An 18,107-nucleotide genomic window follows, 5' to 3' on the forward strand; every position below is an offset into this window, starting at 1 on the left:
TGTCATTATCGTCACTGTGATGTATCTTAAATAGGTACACAAAGGTAGAAAAATGTAATATCCTCTTTTTCATGTTTGGGTATTATTCTACACATTGGCTATTATTGTAAAGAAATCTGCCCCCAAACAAGACCAAATTTGCAGTGGTGGAAAAAGTACTCAATTGTCATACTTGAGTAATAGTAAAGATAGAAAATGACTCAAGTAAAAGTGAAAGTCACCCAGTAAAATACTACTTCAGTAAATGTATAGAAGTATTTGGTTTTAAATATACTTAAGTATCAAAAGTAAATGGAATTGCTAAAATGTAAAAGTATAGGTAGGTAGCCTAGTGGTTAGAGCGTTGGACTACTAACTGAAAGGTTGCAAGATTGAATCCCCGAGCTGACAAGGTAAAAATCTGTTGTTCTGCTCCTGAACAAGGAAGTTAACCCACTGTTCCTAGTCCGTCATTGAAAATAAGAATTTGTTCTTAACTGACTTGCCTAGTTAAATAAAGAGTATTATACACTTCATGGGTGCTCTACTGTACTTTACTGTACTGTGATCTACTGTACTCTACTGTACTGGGCTCTACTGTACTGTACTCTACTGTACTGTGCTCTACTGCAACAGATTTTTCAGTCACTCCGTTACCGATTTAGTAACAGAGGGACTCCTTTTAATCACTTAATAATTGTTATATTTGCCTTTACTTGTTACTTCTGTGAACTTTCAGAATCCTCGCTCCTCACGAAGGAGAGAAAGTAGACTATCTTAAAGATGTGGGGTTTTGGTAACAGAATGACAAGACACTAGACAATATTTCTTAAACTTACGGAGGGCAAATAATTTCTGCAAAACTAAATATATATGTTGATATTAGTTGGCAGGGGTCTTTTCTTCAGCATTATTCTGTTTGTATGTATTTCTAATACCTTTTAAGACTTTTTATAGTAGATGTTTTTTCAGACCCATTTTCCCATCTGTGTGACCAGAAATCAAAACCCTTGTTTATTCCGCATTGTTGGAATAGGAAATATATCTATGTCTTTGTTTCCCAAAAATATGGACTTTTAGTTTTCATAGGACACCAACGTTGGTATGCTCCTATAAACTTCACATGTTGGTTCTCATGGGTCCTTTTACATGGAAATGACCATGTGCATCAGACAGCATACTAAAGAGTCCAGAACGTTCAGGGTAAGGCTGAGCCTGAGGAGGCCGGAAACGGCTCATAAAAGGATCTTCATTTAGTCAACATTTTTCTTCTGATGAAAAAGCTAACTTGTAGTTTATTCAAGGTTTAAAAACGCTTCTAAAGTTTGTAATTTCCACTTTAAAATGTCAGACTTGATTTGCCCTTATGTAAAATGTATTAACCTCTTCAAAAAAATGTCCATAAATTATTATCCACATAATAATTCACATTTCCTTTTGCTGCAGAATTAATTTCCTGCTGTAGCAAACTGTCTCTAATTAAGATCCTACATCTGTACCTTTTTGTTTGTTTTATGAGCCATCAAACATCTCAAGACCACATAATGTGATTACACATCTCATTACACCATCCACTTTCAATAAAGAGCCTCCGGGGGCAAGTTTTGGAAGCAGGGAATGTGTAATTAAGACACTCTCAGAGAGGGCCTGATCAAATCCATGGATCTGAATATTTTAGTGTTCTGCTGGGGATAACCTTAGGCCTGCCTGTTAGCTCTCTCTGTGTTTATGTAAGCTTGCAACCAATTCGGGCAGCTCAGCCTCTGTTTTGTAAAGGCTTGACATTGCCCATGGCTATATTCAATTGTTACTTTGATAACATTTCTCCAGTCATACAACAATATATATTTTGTAATTTATTTCAATATATGCCATCATACATTACCTGTGGTTCTATGAAGGAGGAGAAGGAACTCAAAATATAGATTTTATTCCCACATCAACTGTTTCCCAAGGATTTCCTATGTTTCAATGTAGATCTAAACTCCTCTTATTTGGTATGAACAGAAACACAACATCCTATCGATACTGTCAGCAAGGCACACCACAGGCACTTTGGACTTGGATTTGGGCTGGAGGGCAAAAGTGGGAGACATCTTCATATGGCTCTTGAAGAACGTTTCTGCTCTCAGGCAGACAATCTAGCCCCTCTTATCCCGCTCCTAAAGAGGGCTGAGATGACAGACAAGTCGATTGTATATGATGCACATGTCTGTGGAGCCTCCTGGGCATATTGTGACTGCAGGCTCATCTCTAGGCGCATGAGCAGAGATCAGGTGGCTGGAGGTCTGGATCCACTGATAGTAAGAAGTGTCTCCCCGCCATCAGAGGTGGGCCTTCAGTTCAAAACCTGTGCACTCGGTATACCCTTAAGAGGATTGAACCCTTTAAAGCTACTGTAGTCCCCCACCATCTGCTGTTGATGTCTCTAAGCATATGGTGTAAATCTGATTTACCTTAAAGGTAGACCCAGTGAAGCGATGTTGCAACGAAGAGCACTGCAGATATTGAGATGAGCACAATGCAAGACTTGCATGCATGCAACGACATCTTGCTGAGTCTACCTTTAAGATATGGCAAATTGTTAGCGGTAAATATGGCCAGTATCACTCCAAATGATATACATTATCTGGCATTAGAGAAGAAGAATGCGATATGATTGTGATCATTTCATTTAATGACCTGAGTGACCTTGGCTCTTCATCTCAAGGGAGCTTCTCCTTTGAGTATTTGCTGCTTGTTTACTTGACAGACTAGATAATAATCACAGCTCCCCATTAAGTCAATCATGCACATTGTGCATGCAGAGGATTGCCTCACGTTTCGTCTAATGGCTCATCTCCTGAACTCAATTTCCATATAACAAAAAGAAACGATTAGTATTAGTAATCTGCCAATAAAATCCCAGCACAGCGACACAGCCTCCCTAGATGAGGGATGGAAAGAGATGGGGGGAGAGAGAGAGAGTGAGTTGGAGGGAGAGAGAGACAGGGAGTGCAAGAGAGAGAGAGACACAGTAAAATAGAGAGTGAGACACAGAGAGACCAGAGAATGGGAGATACACGGAGGGAGAGAGAGGACTAGCAAGTCAAACAGCTTGAGGAGTGGTGGGCCCTCATTGACCCAGTGCGTACCTGGGGTCACCTTGATTGGAAGGAAGAGAGAGTATAGGTTTACTGGGAGTATGATGCACAGCCCTGGAAATGGAATCCAATCTGGCTGACTTCAAGCACACTTTGCCTAATTTACAGGAAATGTTAAACTCATGGCCTCTTATGATTAAAATTCAGTTGGAATGCCAGTTTGGAACCTTGCTGTTGAAGGATTTCCTAACACTCCTGTTGATGCCTATCAGTAGTTTCAGAAGAAAGTTATTTGTTTCTGGACATTTTGAGCCTGTTATCGAACCCACAAATGCTGATGCTCCAGATACTCAACTAGTCTAAAGAAGGCCCGTTTTATTACTTCTTTAATGAGAACAACAGTTTTCAGCTGTGCTAACATAATTGCAAAAGGGTTTTCTTTTTGATGATCAATTAGCCTTTTAAAAGGATAAACTTGGATTAGCTAACACAACGTGTCATTGGAACACAGGAGTGATGGTTGCTGATAATGGGCCTCTGTACGCCTATATAGATATTCCATAAAAAAATCTGCCGTTTCCAGCTACAATAGTAATTTACAACATTAACAATGTCTGCACTGTATTTCTGATCAATTTGATGTTATTTGAACGGACAAAAAAAATTGTTTTTCTTTTAAAAAAAAGAACATTTCTAAGTGACCCCCAACTTTTGAACGGTAGTGTAGGTATTTTTGAAATACCCCAGTACACGGTATAAACGGTATATTACCCAAACCTACATCCAATAAACATGACTGTAAAGCCCAACATTCTAATCTGAATGTCCCTCCTAATGGCTAGTAAATTCCATGGTTTCCAGCCAAACATTCTTCCCTAACCCTCCATCCCTGTCCTTCTGGGGGAATCAAATAATGTTTCATAGAAAAATCAATTCAGCTTTAGAAATTCTTGTAATTATTTGTCAGTATTATGTCCGTGGAGAATGTGTGTCACGTTGAACACCTTACCCATTATGTCTGGGGTTTGAACCCCGGTGACCTCTCTCTGTTGTGTCTTTTCTGTGTAAAACGGGTTTAATTATGTGAGCGAGTGCTTTGCCAGACAAAACAGATCAATGTGAAGGCCGATGGGTTGAGCCAACAGCATGCTGAGCATTACTAATAAGACAGGGCGATGATGGCATTATTTAAAGGTCTATGAATTTCATAGATCAGCAACAATGTCTCATCTAAAAGAGCATCGATCACAGTTCATCATTTTGATGTCATTCTGCTTTTCATCCACATTAAGGTGTTCCTGGAGACATCATATTGATTGGAAGAAAGAATACTTCAATAGCAACGTTGATCGCTTGACTCGTCTCTTATTTAGTTTGCAATTAACGAATCTATTGTAGTCCGTGGCTGTTGTTTTGTTTGTGTGCGTATCCGAGGAACATGCATAGGCCGAGTCACCTCTGGTGCGACTCTGAGTAAGGAAGCATCGACGTGGAGAGGAAAACCAGATTAGTTATGCATGCCATTTTCCAGACGGAAATATGGTCAGTGATTCTCTTGACAGGCCGTGTTGCTACTCTGACTGTGGTCTCAATTTCCTCTACTTCCTTCACCTGACGGGGAAGCTGTGCCTCTCACAGAGAAGACCTCAGATGTGTAATTTGGACACTGTGACTCTCATTTCCATGCAGATGCACTTGGCCTCGTTTTCGTAATTTCTCGTCCTCCCGCCTGTCGCCCGTCTCGTCTCCCTCGCTTCCCTCGCAGCATCATCTGGGGCAGGTCTGGCCTTGTCATCCAGCCGTTGACAACCACGCGAGCTGACAGCCGCCCACTCGGCCCCGCCGTCTATGCTGTGCCGTAACACCTCCTGATCCACCTACACCCCTAACCCTCCCATCCCCCCATCTCCCCCCCCCCCGGGTAGATTCGGGGGTGACATGGCGCTCTGCCGTGTCACATCCATCAGGCTGTCAGAGGCTGTCGACCGGACCAGGAATGCCACGGATCTGTAAACAACGGAGTGAGAGATGCATCCGTCCCTGGGTCCCGTGCAGCAGGCCAAGCAGGCCTCTCCTCCTGGATGACTCACTCTCCCCCACGCCACGCCAGAGGGGACACACAAAGACACAGACAGAAGCTACTTTGATCAGCACACCGCCAGGTGGAAATGACTAACACCTCTTGATGCATGTTGTTTATGTGTCTGCACACCCTGCCGGAACCATGAGAATGATCAATGAACTATGTTACTCTGTGATGAGGGAATGATGTCATTATATCAATAGGGAGGAATTGATAGAGCACCTGGTGGAGTGGTCGATCTTGTCAACATGCTTAAATTGAGATGTTGAAAGGATTCTTCTAAGGCAACAGCAACCTAAATCCTCATTATAGCATAACCATAGGAAAAATGTATTTCTCTCAAAACATCACCACTTTTCTGGAGCGGTGATGCACATAAGAACTCATGGCAAGAAGGATTACATTTTTTTGAAATTATACCGGAACATTTGAGTTGTCCAAATTATTAAAAAATCGTGATCAACTCAGGACTGACGGGGTGATTTTGTGGTTGTCACTCTGAGGTGATGAAATGAAGACTGTGACAGTTTTATTGGGTTGTATATTTTCTCTATTAGGGCAGAAAGACTTCAGGTGTCTACGGACGGATTGGCTGTTGATGACTACATGCAGAAACAGGCATGCACACTTTCATTACCCACTCGGCCAAACAGTAATCTGTCCATGCCGATGGCTGAAGGGGGGATTTTATTAGTCTGTCATTTCCCCCCACCACATGATTAATATTGTCACTTTGATTTTCTCGTCAGGACATTAAATTAGAGACCATGTGACTGCAGACCGTGGAATCACAACTTGGGGTGAATGACATTATGTCAATCCCCTGTGCCAACTTCATATTGCCCCCCCCCCACCCCCCCCACCCCCCCACCCCTTCCCTCTTAGTCTCTTAGTCTCTGAAGTCTAACCTCCAGAAAATCTAATGTTACTGTCGGGCCAGCCAGGGCCTGTTGGAGCGTAGTGGGTTGAGGTGTTGGCTGGGGCTTGGACAGACTGCCGCTGGGCCAGGCTATGTGTGAAGGCCAGCGGGGAGGGTACAGCTGGTGTCCCCACTGTGGAGCGCACAGCCAGGCCAACTCTGCTGACAGGGATTCAGCCCAGAGCCACTGAGCTGCCGTATGGCCTCCAAAGGGGATGGGTCCGGCCCCCCCTCTACAATCAGCACAGAGATCTATGGCCAAAGCCAAAAATATTGTAGGGCAATTCCACGTTAACAGAGTAACACAGAGACTAAGATTCTTCACTTTAAAGTACAACTCTATGCACTACTCTAGGACTACTTGGAACAATTGCTACATATTTGTTTTACAAAAATACATTTACTTGAAGAGCAGTGCAGACGCAACGTTTTGTAAGAGAATGACGGCACAAACAGCACAAATCATCGTTCTTCAAGTAAATTTGTTTTTGTTAAATCTTCTGTGGAAATTGTTAAAAGTAGTCCTTGTGCGTGGTGCTGTATGATTTGTTTAACTTTGCAATCATTGTTTTTTTGTTTGAGCAATCTGAGTCTGTGTCACTTTGTTACTGTGGATTTGTCCAATACACAGTTCAGTAAACTCAGTTTGAGATGAGGAATTTGAATGGCCGCAAAGTTCCAAGGCAATTACATGTAAGTATGAATATTCTAATGTTTCTCTACTAATGGCTCTGTGTAACTGTGGTGTGTGGTAGGAAGATGACCTTGGAGTGTGGGAGGCGGGGATAGGTCAGCAGGGAGCTTAGTGACTCACCTATAAAGAGAAGCTTTGGAATTTGTGAATCGTGGTTGTAAATCGTGATTCTCGAAAGGGTATCTTTTGAGGAAATTGGACATTGGGCAATTACTGGATGTAATGGGGCTTGCATATGAACATGTTCATTGCCTTTTGTGAATGAATTAGACCAGGGGAAGCTTGATTTCTAGTTGAATTCATACATCAGTTATGTTGATGTGCATTGTAAAATCTAGTAGATATAGTCATGTGCCTGTATTCATGTAAATTACCTTATTATGTAGAGTAAAGATATAGACTGAAAGGCAAAGGAAATCAAAATGACATTTGTATGGAGGGGGGTTCAAGCTGTCATTGCCAATGTCATCCATACCAATAATCTTCCTGGCTAAAATGGCAACTGATCTTTACCATTCTGAAGGACTGGCTTTTGTCATCATGTTATTATAGCCGCTGACCAGGCAGCTGTTAGTGCTACACACCAAAGTTAGTTAGAGAGGACTTCCATTGGTACTCCCCCATCCCAGCGTTCACAGAGACTGTTTACCAAGAGTGTACTGTAGGGATTTGTGATGACTGTCTGTATGAGGTAAGCAGTTGTTCAGAGACACCACCAGGCGTCTAACTGCGCCTAACTGCAGATGCACAGCGTATCTACATGTATACTGTATGTAACATATTTGTTGGCAGGGACCGATGTCAAAGTAAATCCTAAAAGGGTCAGCTACGTTATTAAACATGACGCCCATTCACCCACTCAGGCTAGTTCTGTTCAGAAAATACTACGTGGTTTGCCCCACTGTATTTTGAATTTCAACTAGAGCCGTTTTGAATGAATAAAGCATGGCAAAGTAATAGAAGTGAAATGATTTTACTCGTGCTGTTCATAGTGATTCAGTTATTTTGTTTTCCTCTCCTCCTGGATGACTCACTCTCCCCCACGCCACGCCAGAGGGGACACACAAAGACACAGACAGAAGCTACTTCTGATCAGCACACCGCCAGGTGGAAATGACTAACACCTCTTGATGCATGTTGTTTATGTGTCTGCACACCCTGCCGGAACCATGAGAATGATCAATGAACTATGTTACTCTGTGATGAGGGAATGATGTCATTATATCAATAGGGAGGAATTGATAGAGCACCTGGTGGAGTGGTTGATCTTGTCAACATGCTTAAATTGTTAATCCTCATTATAGCAAAACCATAGGCTAAATGTATTTCTCTCAAAACACCACCACTTTTCTGGTGCGGTGAGAATTTTCTAATTATACCGGAACATTTAAGTTTTCCAAATGGTTTAAAGAATTGTGTTGAACCCCATCCACTCAGGACTGGTGAGGTGATTTTGTGGTTCTCACTCTGAGGTGAAGAAATGACAACTTGGTTTGCCCCTCTGTCTTTTGAATTTAAACTAGAGCCCTTTTGATAATGCATAGAAAAGCTATAGAAATGATTTTACTCATGCTGTTCATAGTGATTGTTATTTTGTTTTCAATAGATTATGCCTTTAAATCATGTAGAACACACACACACACACACACACACACACACACACACACACACACACACACACACACACACACAAACACACACACACACACACACACACACACACAAACACACACACACACACACACACACACACACACACACACACACACACACACACACACACACACACACACACACACACACACACACACACACACACACATAAAACTATACAGGAGAGATGAGGTGGAAGCCAGACGGCTGCCGCTCAATATGACATCTCCAGATTGAGATTAGCCCCTTTTCACTCCCAGAATGCCCCAAGGCTGTGTTTGACACTGTGTGTGTGGGAGCATGAAAGGAGTCTGAGCACCCTCCATCATGACCTTTCAGCCCAGCCAGCCCTGCTCCTCATTCAATCCCCTATTGATTCCTTCCTGGTATTTCAGAGATTTTGATTTGAGGCACAGAGGAACACTTTCTTGAACGGTGAACTACTGTATATTTCCTCCGTGAATTCCATCTCCTTATAAACGTAAAGATCCACTAGGGAATAATGTGTATGTTGCATAATGAGGTATTTTACGCAATTTCCTGTACAAATATATACTTTCAGCAATGTTATCATGGTGCCCAGTGTTACACATCCTCATCAAATAACTTTCCTGAAGGATACAGAGCAGGCCAGAGGATAGCACTTATTAGATGGTGTTGCTGATCTCCTTCAAAATGAATGAAGGCTGGCTGGTATAACATAGAGTGAATAAGCATCCCCCTCCTACTGTCTGGGTCAGAGTCATGACCCATTCATCATTTTAATGAAAGATTGCCTTGCAGTGTTTTTCAAGCTCCTCTATGGATGAGCCCTCCCTTCCTCTCTGGGGAAATCATGTCTCCTTCATGGGCATGATCTGATGGGACCTGTGTGTGTGTGTGTGTGTGTGTGTGTGTGTGTGTGTGTGTGTGTGTGTGTGTGTGTGTGTGTGTGTGTGTGTGTGTGTGTGTGCGAATGTACAGTATGTTTTAGTGTGTGTGTGCAGAGGCAAGACAGGGTTTTCCATGCATACAGAAAACACTCACCCTTCACACACTCGCAAGCACACACACGCACAGACACACACTCACACAGCTCCCAAAGGGGGGATTTTTGGGAGTGTCCTTGCTTGTCATTGATGGTGTGCCCTGCGATGGTGGGCTCAGACACAGGAGGGGTGTGCTGAAAGGGTCATCTTACTTCACCGCTGCCAGAGCAGAGCACGACAGATCCCCCGTCCCTAGCATCTCCCCTCGGCTCAACCAATCACAGCCAAGGACTCTGTGATGTAGCGCCCCTCTCACTTGAGGGATTCCGAAGGAACTGCCGTGTGACGACGGCTCGCTTAAACAGCCCAGTCTCTCCCTTCTCTCTCTTTCTCCACTCTCTCACTCTCTCCCTCTCTCTCTCCCTTCTCTCTCTTTCTCCACCTCCTCCCTCTCACTCTCTCCCTCTCTCTGCCTCTCTCTCTCCCTTCTCTCTCTTTCTCCACCCTCTCTCTCTCTCTCCCTTCTCTCTCTTTATCCACCCTCTCACTCTCTCTCTCTCTCTCTCTCTCCCTTCTCTCTCCTTCTCCACCTCCTCCCTCTCACTCTCTCCCTTCTCTCTCTTTCTCCACCTCCACCCTCTCACTCTCTCTCTCTCTCTCTCTCCCTTCTCTCTCTCTCCCTTCTCTCTCCTTCTCCACCTCCTCCCTCTCACTCTCCCTCTCTCTCTCTCTCTCTCTCTCTCTCTCTCTCTCTGTCTCTTTCTCCACCCTCTCACTCTCTCTCTCTCTCTCTCTCTCTCTCTCTCTCTCTTTCTCCACCCTCTCACTCTCTCTCCCTCTCTCTCTCTCTCTCTCTCTCTCTCTCTCTCTCTCTCTTCTCTCTCTTAGTCTCTCTCTCTTTCTCTCTCTCTCTCTCTCTCTCTCTCTCTCTCTCTCTCTCTCTCTCAGCCCAGCGCTCGGTGTATCCACTGTCGTTTCTAACGGGGGATAATAGAGCGTCACCCGTACTGCTCCCTCAACTCTGGCCACAAAATAAAGGCGGCAGACTGTGACAGCATCAGCATAAGCAGCAGGAGGCTCCTCTCTGCTCTCCTCCTCCTCTCCTCTTGTCTGAGACTCCTCCTCTCTCTCTCTCTCTCTCTCTCTCCCAGAGACTCCCTCGTTCCCTCCAGATGAGATCTTCTCCACATCCAGACGGACAGATCGGGAGCTGACAGCATGCTGTGCCAGGTAAAATGAGACATTCCCTCTCTGGGGTACCGCAAAAGTTATGGGGATGAGTAGCGTGGAGGTGGGGGAGGGGCTGTGTTTGTTTGGGTGAGTGTGATTGCTATCGGATTGATATTGAGAAGAGGAGTGGAGGGAGAGGGGCAGGGGAAGTCTACTCTCTGACAACTCCCACCGCTTTGCCGTGGCACCATTTTTGGCGCCCATTTCTGTGTGGCTGCGCCCCAGCGGGCAAGGTGTTGCCGTGGTTATTAGGAGATGGCAGTGTGTACAGGTTGAGATGAGGTGATATAAGCAGAGAGGTGGGTAGCTGGAGGCACGGCTCCGGTTGGGAAACAGAGACCACTGTGTTGATGTCTGGGTGGATGGATGGAGGGATGAGGAGGAGGGAAGGGGGCGGAAGACGAGCAGCTGCTTTCATCCTGGGGAAGCTAATCCCTCTCACCATCAGATAAAATGGCCCGGCTGTGGCTCCGTCTTTTCCTCCTCCATCCGTCACGTGACGGTTTATCTTTGGCATGACTTGCTTAGGGAGGAACGGAGCACACTATTGATTCGGAAAAGAGCTATAATGCCATTTGGAATAGGGAGCCAGACGTTGCTCTCAATCTTTAACCCCTTAGTTGTGCTGCTTCCTGTTTCTGCACAGGTGTGTGGGACAAACATAATATACATTCAGTATCTTCTTTGCACAGCAGTCTATAGCTGTTGATATGATTGAAAAGCCGCTGCGAGCCCTCGAGCTGCGAACATCTGTCATTGTCGTGATTGTTGGAAACCCCCAATAGGATAGCTTCTTATCACCACTCTCAGGTGGCGCCAGGTCCACTAACATGGGGCCTTTGCCACAGTGAACACACGTACTGTGATATCCCCATGTACTGAGCCCAGTGTGAAACATGTCAAGCATATCCCTAGTTATTGTACTGTTGCTCTCTCTCACTGACAAACAAGGCATGGGCACAGGTCGCCTGTTTCCCCGCCCGCCCATTATTACCTCGTATCTCAGGTGGTATGGATAAGCCCGTTGCTATGAGAGTCCACCCGAGAGAGACTACCGAGCGGGTTTGCTCAGCTGTAGCCCTGGGCTCATGCAATTGAGCCTCTCAGCCCCAGCCTCCCTCGGTCGCTGTGAATACATTAGCCTGGAGGCGCCCATGTCAAACTGTTGCCAGGTGATAGTAGCGAGAAGGGAAGCAACTCTCTCTCCTGCCCTCCCCCTCCCTCTTGCCCTCCCTCCCTCCCTCCCGCCACCCTTCCACCTCTCCCAAATCACAATTACCTCCCCAGCTCATTTCCCCAGACAGCAGCTTGTTGTATACATACTGTCTGCAGACACTTCGTTTCATAACCACTAACTGAATCAGATGTGATAGGGGAAGATGGGGCTGATCTCTAGCTGATGGATGCCATGTGCACTGTGTTATTGTGATGACTTATTGAAACACAACAGGCAGAGAATACTTCTGTCATTCATCGGTCACATGGGAATACAGGAAACACTGTTGTGGTAGACCTGTGTGACATGGTTTTCCCATCCATTTACATTTATATTTGAGTCATTTAGCAGACACTCTTACCCAGAGCGACTAACAGGAGCAATTATGGTTATTGAAAGATTTGTTTCACCTAGTCTGCTCTGGGATTCGAACCAGCAACCTTTCAGTTACTGGCTCAACGCTTTGCTTCCTGCCGCCACAATAAGGCCAACTAGGCCAATAATCCAATAAGGCCTCGAGAAACCCTAACAAGACAATGTCTGTGAGAGGAACAACCACCCAACCAGAGAGGGAGGGGAAGATGTTGACCTTAAATAATTCAAGCATCCCCTCTGTCGCCGAAGGTAGCATCATGTTTTATCATCCTTGTTAAATCGCCAATAATGAGGAGGACTAGGAGGCTGCTGCCCCGAGCCTGATGTGCAACCAGCGCTAACCTTTCGTTTCAGCCATGGTTATTTTGGGCTTGCCTTTTCAAAACCCAAGGCTTCTGGGTCATAAAGGGCAGCTGGCAGGATGACTTGGTGTTTGCTCAGAGCTCGTTATTTTAAACAACTGTTGTTAATGAGAGCTGAGGATTGAGGAGGAGAAGGGGGAAGAGGAGGTGAGAGGGAGGAGGGGGAGGGCGCTGTTGTCGGAGCAAAACAGGCGGTTAAAAATAGTCTCTATTATGATTCGACATTGTGCGGCCGTTTGGCAGCAGGTTGCTCTGAAAGGAAGTGCACCGATCAATGACATGCTCATGAAGTGGCCTGTGTCTCGGCGTTGGCCAATGATGAATGCTTCCAATATCAGGACCTGGCGTCCCTCTCACCTTTCACTGTCTGCAGCTGATTCGGCTGTCCATGTCAAAGGCAAAAGCAATTTCAAAGTAGCCTCAGAAACAGTCACGTCTGCTGGCTAGATGGTACAGATACAGGACCGGCTCCAGGCATAAGCGACATGAGCAGTAAGTCATGGCAAAATGTGTCGAATTGCATGAAATTACAGTAGCTTTAAAACTAAAAACTGTTCTCTCCACCCCATGGCAAAATTAGTAGAATTGCAGAAATTCACTTTAAAACATATATTTTTTCTCTCAGCTGTCAAGAGATGGGGCCACTGTACAGCCGGCCCTGTACAGATATGAGAGTGTCTGAGTGTGTCTGTCGAGAGGTGGAATGGGCTGTTATTTTCATCTTAAAAAGCTTTTATAGCCACCTATAAAAAGCAATGCATTTTAGATTCCTTGAGTGTGAAGAATCATAGAGCACCTTTTAACATCCAAACCAATGACAAAGACAGATGATCACAGAGCAGGTTGTAGTTGGCTAACCATTCTGAATGGACCAGATACATCATGAGGGATAGAGGCCCCCAGAGATGTGTAGTGTAGCCGGATAAATCATGTTGTGTTCAGGCAGCAAGTCGTCCCAAGATCAGATTCACAGTGGAGGAGAGTGGGAGAATAGTGATGACATATCTAGTGCAACAGTGTATATATGTGGAATCACCAATCTCGATAAACCATTTCTGTATGAACTTCGATTCGAGCCCGGGGGCATTGTCATGCTGAATCTAAAAGTTAAGATTTCCCTTCACTGAAACTAACCATGAAACACAGCCCCACCATTATTCCTCCTCCGCCAAACTCTACTGTTGAAACTCTGCATTGGGGCAGGTAGCGTTCTCCTGGCATCTGCCAAACCCAGATTAGTCCGTCAGACTGCCAGATGGTGAAGCATGATTCATCACTCCAGAGAACGCGTTTCCACTGCTTCAGAGTCCAACAGCGGCAAGCTTTACACCAGTCCATCCGACACTTGGCATTACGCATGGTGATCTTAGGCTTGTGTGCGGCTGCTCGGCCATGGAAAACCCATTTCATGAAGCTCCCGACGAACAGTTCTTGTGCTGACATTCCAGAGGCAGTTTTGAACTCGGTAGTGATTGTTGCAACTGAGGACAGACAATTTCTATGCACTATGCGCTTCAGCACTCGGCGCTCCCGTTCTGTGAGCTTGTGTGGTCTACCACTTCTTGGCTGAGCCGTTGTTCCTCCTAGACGTTTCCACTTCACAATAACAGCACTTACAGTTGACCAGGGCAGCTCTAGAAGAGCAGAAATTTGACGAACTGACTTCTTGGAAAGGTGGCATCCTATGAAGGTGCCACGTTGAAAGTCAAGCATTGAATTCCAGTACATTTGTATCAGTAATATATTTGGCTACCACCACCACTAGAACATTGCTGTTTAAAAGAGTTTGTTGTAGGGGAAAGAGTGAACTCAATGGCACGTTGGGGGTTGGTTTCAGGCAAGGAGGGATTGGTGGAGGGAGGAGCTCTCATTTGACTAGCTGTGTTACCATGGTGCTATATTCAGTATAGTATGCCCACAGTCAACCAATGTGATGTAAGATCCTCATTCAAACAACTGGCTCACTGGTGAGCATGAAACTCAAATGGCTTGTTGCACTTTGAAACACTATTTGTTAGCATTGAATTCTAGCCTATCGATCTCCTCTGTTTTGTTTGTGATGGCTTATTTCTGGCTTTGCTGGGCTTGGTCCTGTGGTATTACTCTGTTATAAGGCCTGGCTCTGCTAATCTAATTAGGCTGGTTTAAGACTAAATCCTGATACAAGGCTCAGTGTTTAACAAGGTCTACGGGACTCAGGGCTCCTTGATCTCTGTTAGACCTGGGGAGATAAGGCAGAGATTACGTGATCAATGAGGCCTTTACTGTAATACAGAACCAGTGTACACCACACTCAACATTTCCTGACAATGCAATCACTGGCACTGCTGATGCTGGGTTGTAATTGCAGAGAGAAAGGGTGGATGAGAGGCATGGACATCTTTGTTTTGTGGTTTTGCTCCAGTTCTGTCTCAGACCCTGAATGTACTGTATGTACGAAGGATATTGTGATGAGTTTGAAAGTGACTCACTGACACTGAACTCAACTGGGTGAGGGTTAAGATCCTTCCCTTCATGTGGAAGTTTTTCAGGCCATTGCCATTGGTGCAATAGCAAAACAAAAAAACAAACAGCTCTTTTTAACGAGGCTCAATCTGTTTAGCCTACAAATGTTGTTGTCCAACATTTCTATTCATATTTACAGAGTGCGCTGTGCTGAAAACAATTGCAGTTCCATTGCAGTTAGTCCTGTGGACCCAATGACAGTAGACAGGCTGGAAACAGTGTGTTTAATGAGGCCTGTGGAAGTGCACAGTCTATATTGGATATGTCTGTTTCCTATTTGAGCCGCAACAATGGAATGAAGAAGCGCATGAAGTGACAATTCAAAACAATTGAATGGATTCACAGTAGTCAAAACTAATGAACACCAACATTTCATCATCCTGCATACAATCTTTTTTATTGAGGAGGAATCCAAACTAACTGGCAAATGAAATACAGTTGAAGTCGGAAGTTTACATACACTTTAGCCAAATACATTTAAACTCAGTTTTTCAAAATCCCTGACATTTAATCAGAGTAAAAATTCCCTGTCTTAGGCCAGCTAGGATCACCACTTTATTTTAAGAATGTGAATTGTCAGAATAATAGTAGAGAGAATGATTTATTTCAGCTTTTATCACATTCCCAGTGTGTCAGAAGTTTACATACACTCAATTAGTATTTGGTAGCATTGCCTTTAAATTGTTTAACTTCGGTCAAACGTTTCAGGTAGCCTTCCACAAGCTTCCCACAATAAGTTGGGTCAATTTTGGCCCATTCCTCCTGACAGAGCTGGTGTAACTGAGTCAGGTTTGTAGGCCTCCTTGCACGCACACACTTTTACAGTTCTGCCCACACATTTTCTATAGGATTGAGGTCAGGGCTTTGTGATGGCCACTCCAATACCTTGACTTTGTTGTCCTTAAGCCATTTTGCCACAACTTTGGAAGTATGCTTGGGGTCATTGTTCATTTGGAAGACCCATTTGTGACCAAGCTTTAACTTCCTGACTGATGTCTTGAGATGTTGCTTCAATATATTCACATAATTATGCCATCTATTTTGTGAAGTGCACCAGTCCCTCCTGCAGCAAAGCACCCCCACAACATGATGCTGCCACCTCCATGCTTCACGGTTGTGATGGTGTTCTTTGGCTTGCAAGCCTCCCCCTTTTTCCTCCAAACATAACGATGGTCATTATGGCCAAACAGTTCTATTTTTGTTTCATCAGACCAGAGGACATTTCTCCAAAAAGTACGATCTTTGTCCCCATGTGCAGTTGCAAACCGTAGTCTGGCTTTTTTATGACAGTTTTGGAGCAGTGACTTCTCCCTTGCTGAGCGGCCTTTCAGATTATGTCGATACAGCACTTGTTTTACTGTAGATATAGATACTTTTGTACATGTTTCCTCCAGGGTCTTCGCAAGGTCCTTTGCTGTTGTTCTGGGATTGATTTGCATTTTTTGCACCAAAGTACGTTCGTCTCTAGGAGACAGAACGTGTCTCCTTCCTGAGCGGTGTGACGGCTGCGTGGTCCCATGGTGTTTATACTTGCGTACTATTGTTTGTACAGATGAACGTGGTACCTTCAGGCATTTGGAAATTGCTCCCAAGGATGAACCAGACTTGTGGAGGTCTACAATTCTTTTTCTGAGGTCTTGGCTGATTTCTTTTGATTTTCCCATGATGTCAAGCAAAGAGGCACTGAGTTTGAAGGTAAGCCTTGAAATACATCCACAGGTACACCTCCAATTGACTCAAATGATGTCAATTAGCCTATCAGAAGCTTCTAAAGCCATGACATCATTTTCTAGAAGTTTCCAAGCTGTTTAAAGGCACAGTCAACTTAATGTATGTAAACTTCTAACTCACTGGAATTGTGATACAGTGAATCATAAGTGAAATAATCTGTCTGTAAACAATTGTTGGAAAAATTACTAGTGTCATGCACAAAGTAGATGTCCTAACCGACTTGCCAAAACTATAGTTTGTTAACAAGAAATTTGTGGAGAGGTTGAAAAACGAGTTTTAAGAGTTTTAATGACACCAACCTAAGTGTATGTAAACTTCTGACTTCAACTGTAAGTATGGAAGAGAGCATAGTAGGTGCTATCTAGAATCCATAGATTAACCCTTTTTGGTTCCAGGTAGAACCTTTTTGGGTTCCATGTAGAGCCCTTTTCGCAGAGGGTTCTACATGGAACCCAAAAGGGTTCTACCTGGAACCAAAAAGGGTTCTCCTATGAGGACAGCCCGAAGAACATTTTTGGAACCCTTTTTTCTAAGAGTGTATGCTAGAGTACAAATTCCTTTTTTGTCAAGCCATTCAGCCGGACATTTGAACTTCCGACATCTCTTCACCTGTTCAAGCAGCCTTTAGTTTATGGCCACATCAAAGATAGGTATTGTCATTTATAAGGGATGGGAGAGGTATAAACAGGGGAGAAGTAGAACATGGTGGGCCAAAAAATGTATAATAATTGTCAGCCAACAAACTTACTGTACTACTCCCTCAAAGCTGTAATTTCAAAATCCCTTTAAGAGGAAATTGCTTTTCACTTTCTACAATTTTTTAATATCCAGATTTTTACTGAGCCAAGTGAAACGCATCTAATACCCAGCTGCATTTTGCTGTTGCTACCCTGAAGGTGGTGCGGAGACAAGTTATTAGAGTTTAATACCATCTGTATGGGCAAAACTTCTCAGAGAGACCAGCCCTGGAGGAGAAACGCTCAACGCCAGGTTTCTGAGCATGTTAATAATTACAAAGCCGAGCCACAGAGGTGGGTTTGAGGACATTTTGACTGTTTTATGAAGGCAAAAAGGGCATTCAAAGGAATGCTATTTAACCCCCCTCTTCTCCCCTCTCCCACTTTCCTAAAATGCACACACTCAGCCACTCCGTGGCATCCCAAGATGCATCTGTGGTCAGCATGCAATGAGTTGATTAAAAAAAGCTCCTACGACAGAGGATGCTGTTTCATTTCACTATGTCTAGTATCTGTAATGACTGTCTGAGTTGTACAATGGTTTTTGGCTAACGTGGTTTGGACAGTCTCGT

General features: G+C 44.2%; 1 protein-coding gene across 2 annotated transcripts in view; it reads left to right on the plus strand.

Moving 5' to 3' along the window:
• Window positions 1-10,345: 10,345 nt before the first annotated feature.
• LOC115198976 (synaptotagmin-1) overlaps window positions 10,346-18,107 on the plus strand; it is a 238,873-nt gene continuing 231,111 nt past the window's right edge. For both annotated transcript variants that reach the window (XM_029761443.1, XM_029761447.1), the window contains exon 1: window positions 10,346-10,609. The gene's annotated coding sequence lies outside the window, so the exon portion shown is untranslated. The remainder of the gene's footprint in view (window positions 10,610-18,107) is intronic.

Source organism: Salmo trutta, chromosome 8, assembly GCF_901001165.1.
Source record: "Salmo trutta chromosome 8, fSalTru1.1, whole genome shotgun sequence".
In the NCBI taxonomy this organism is placed as follows: domain Eukaryota; kingdom Metazoa; phylum Chordata; class Actinopteri; order Salmoniformes; family Salmonidae; genus Salmo; species Salmo trutta.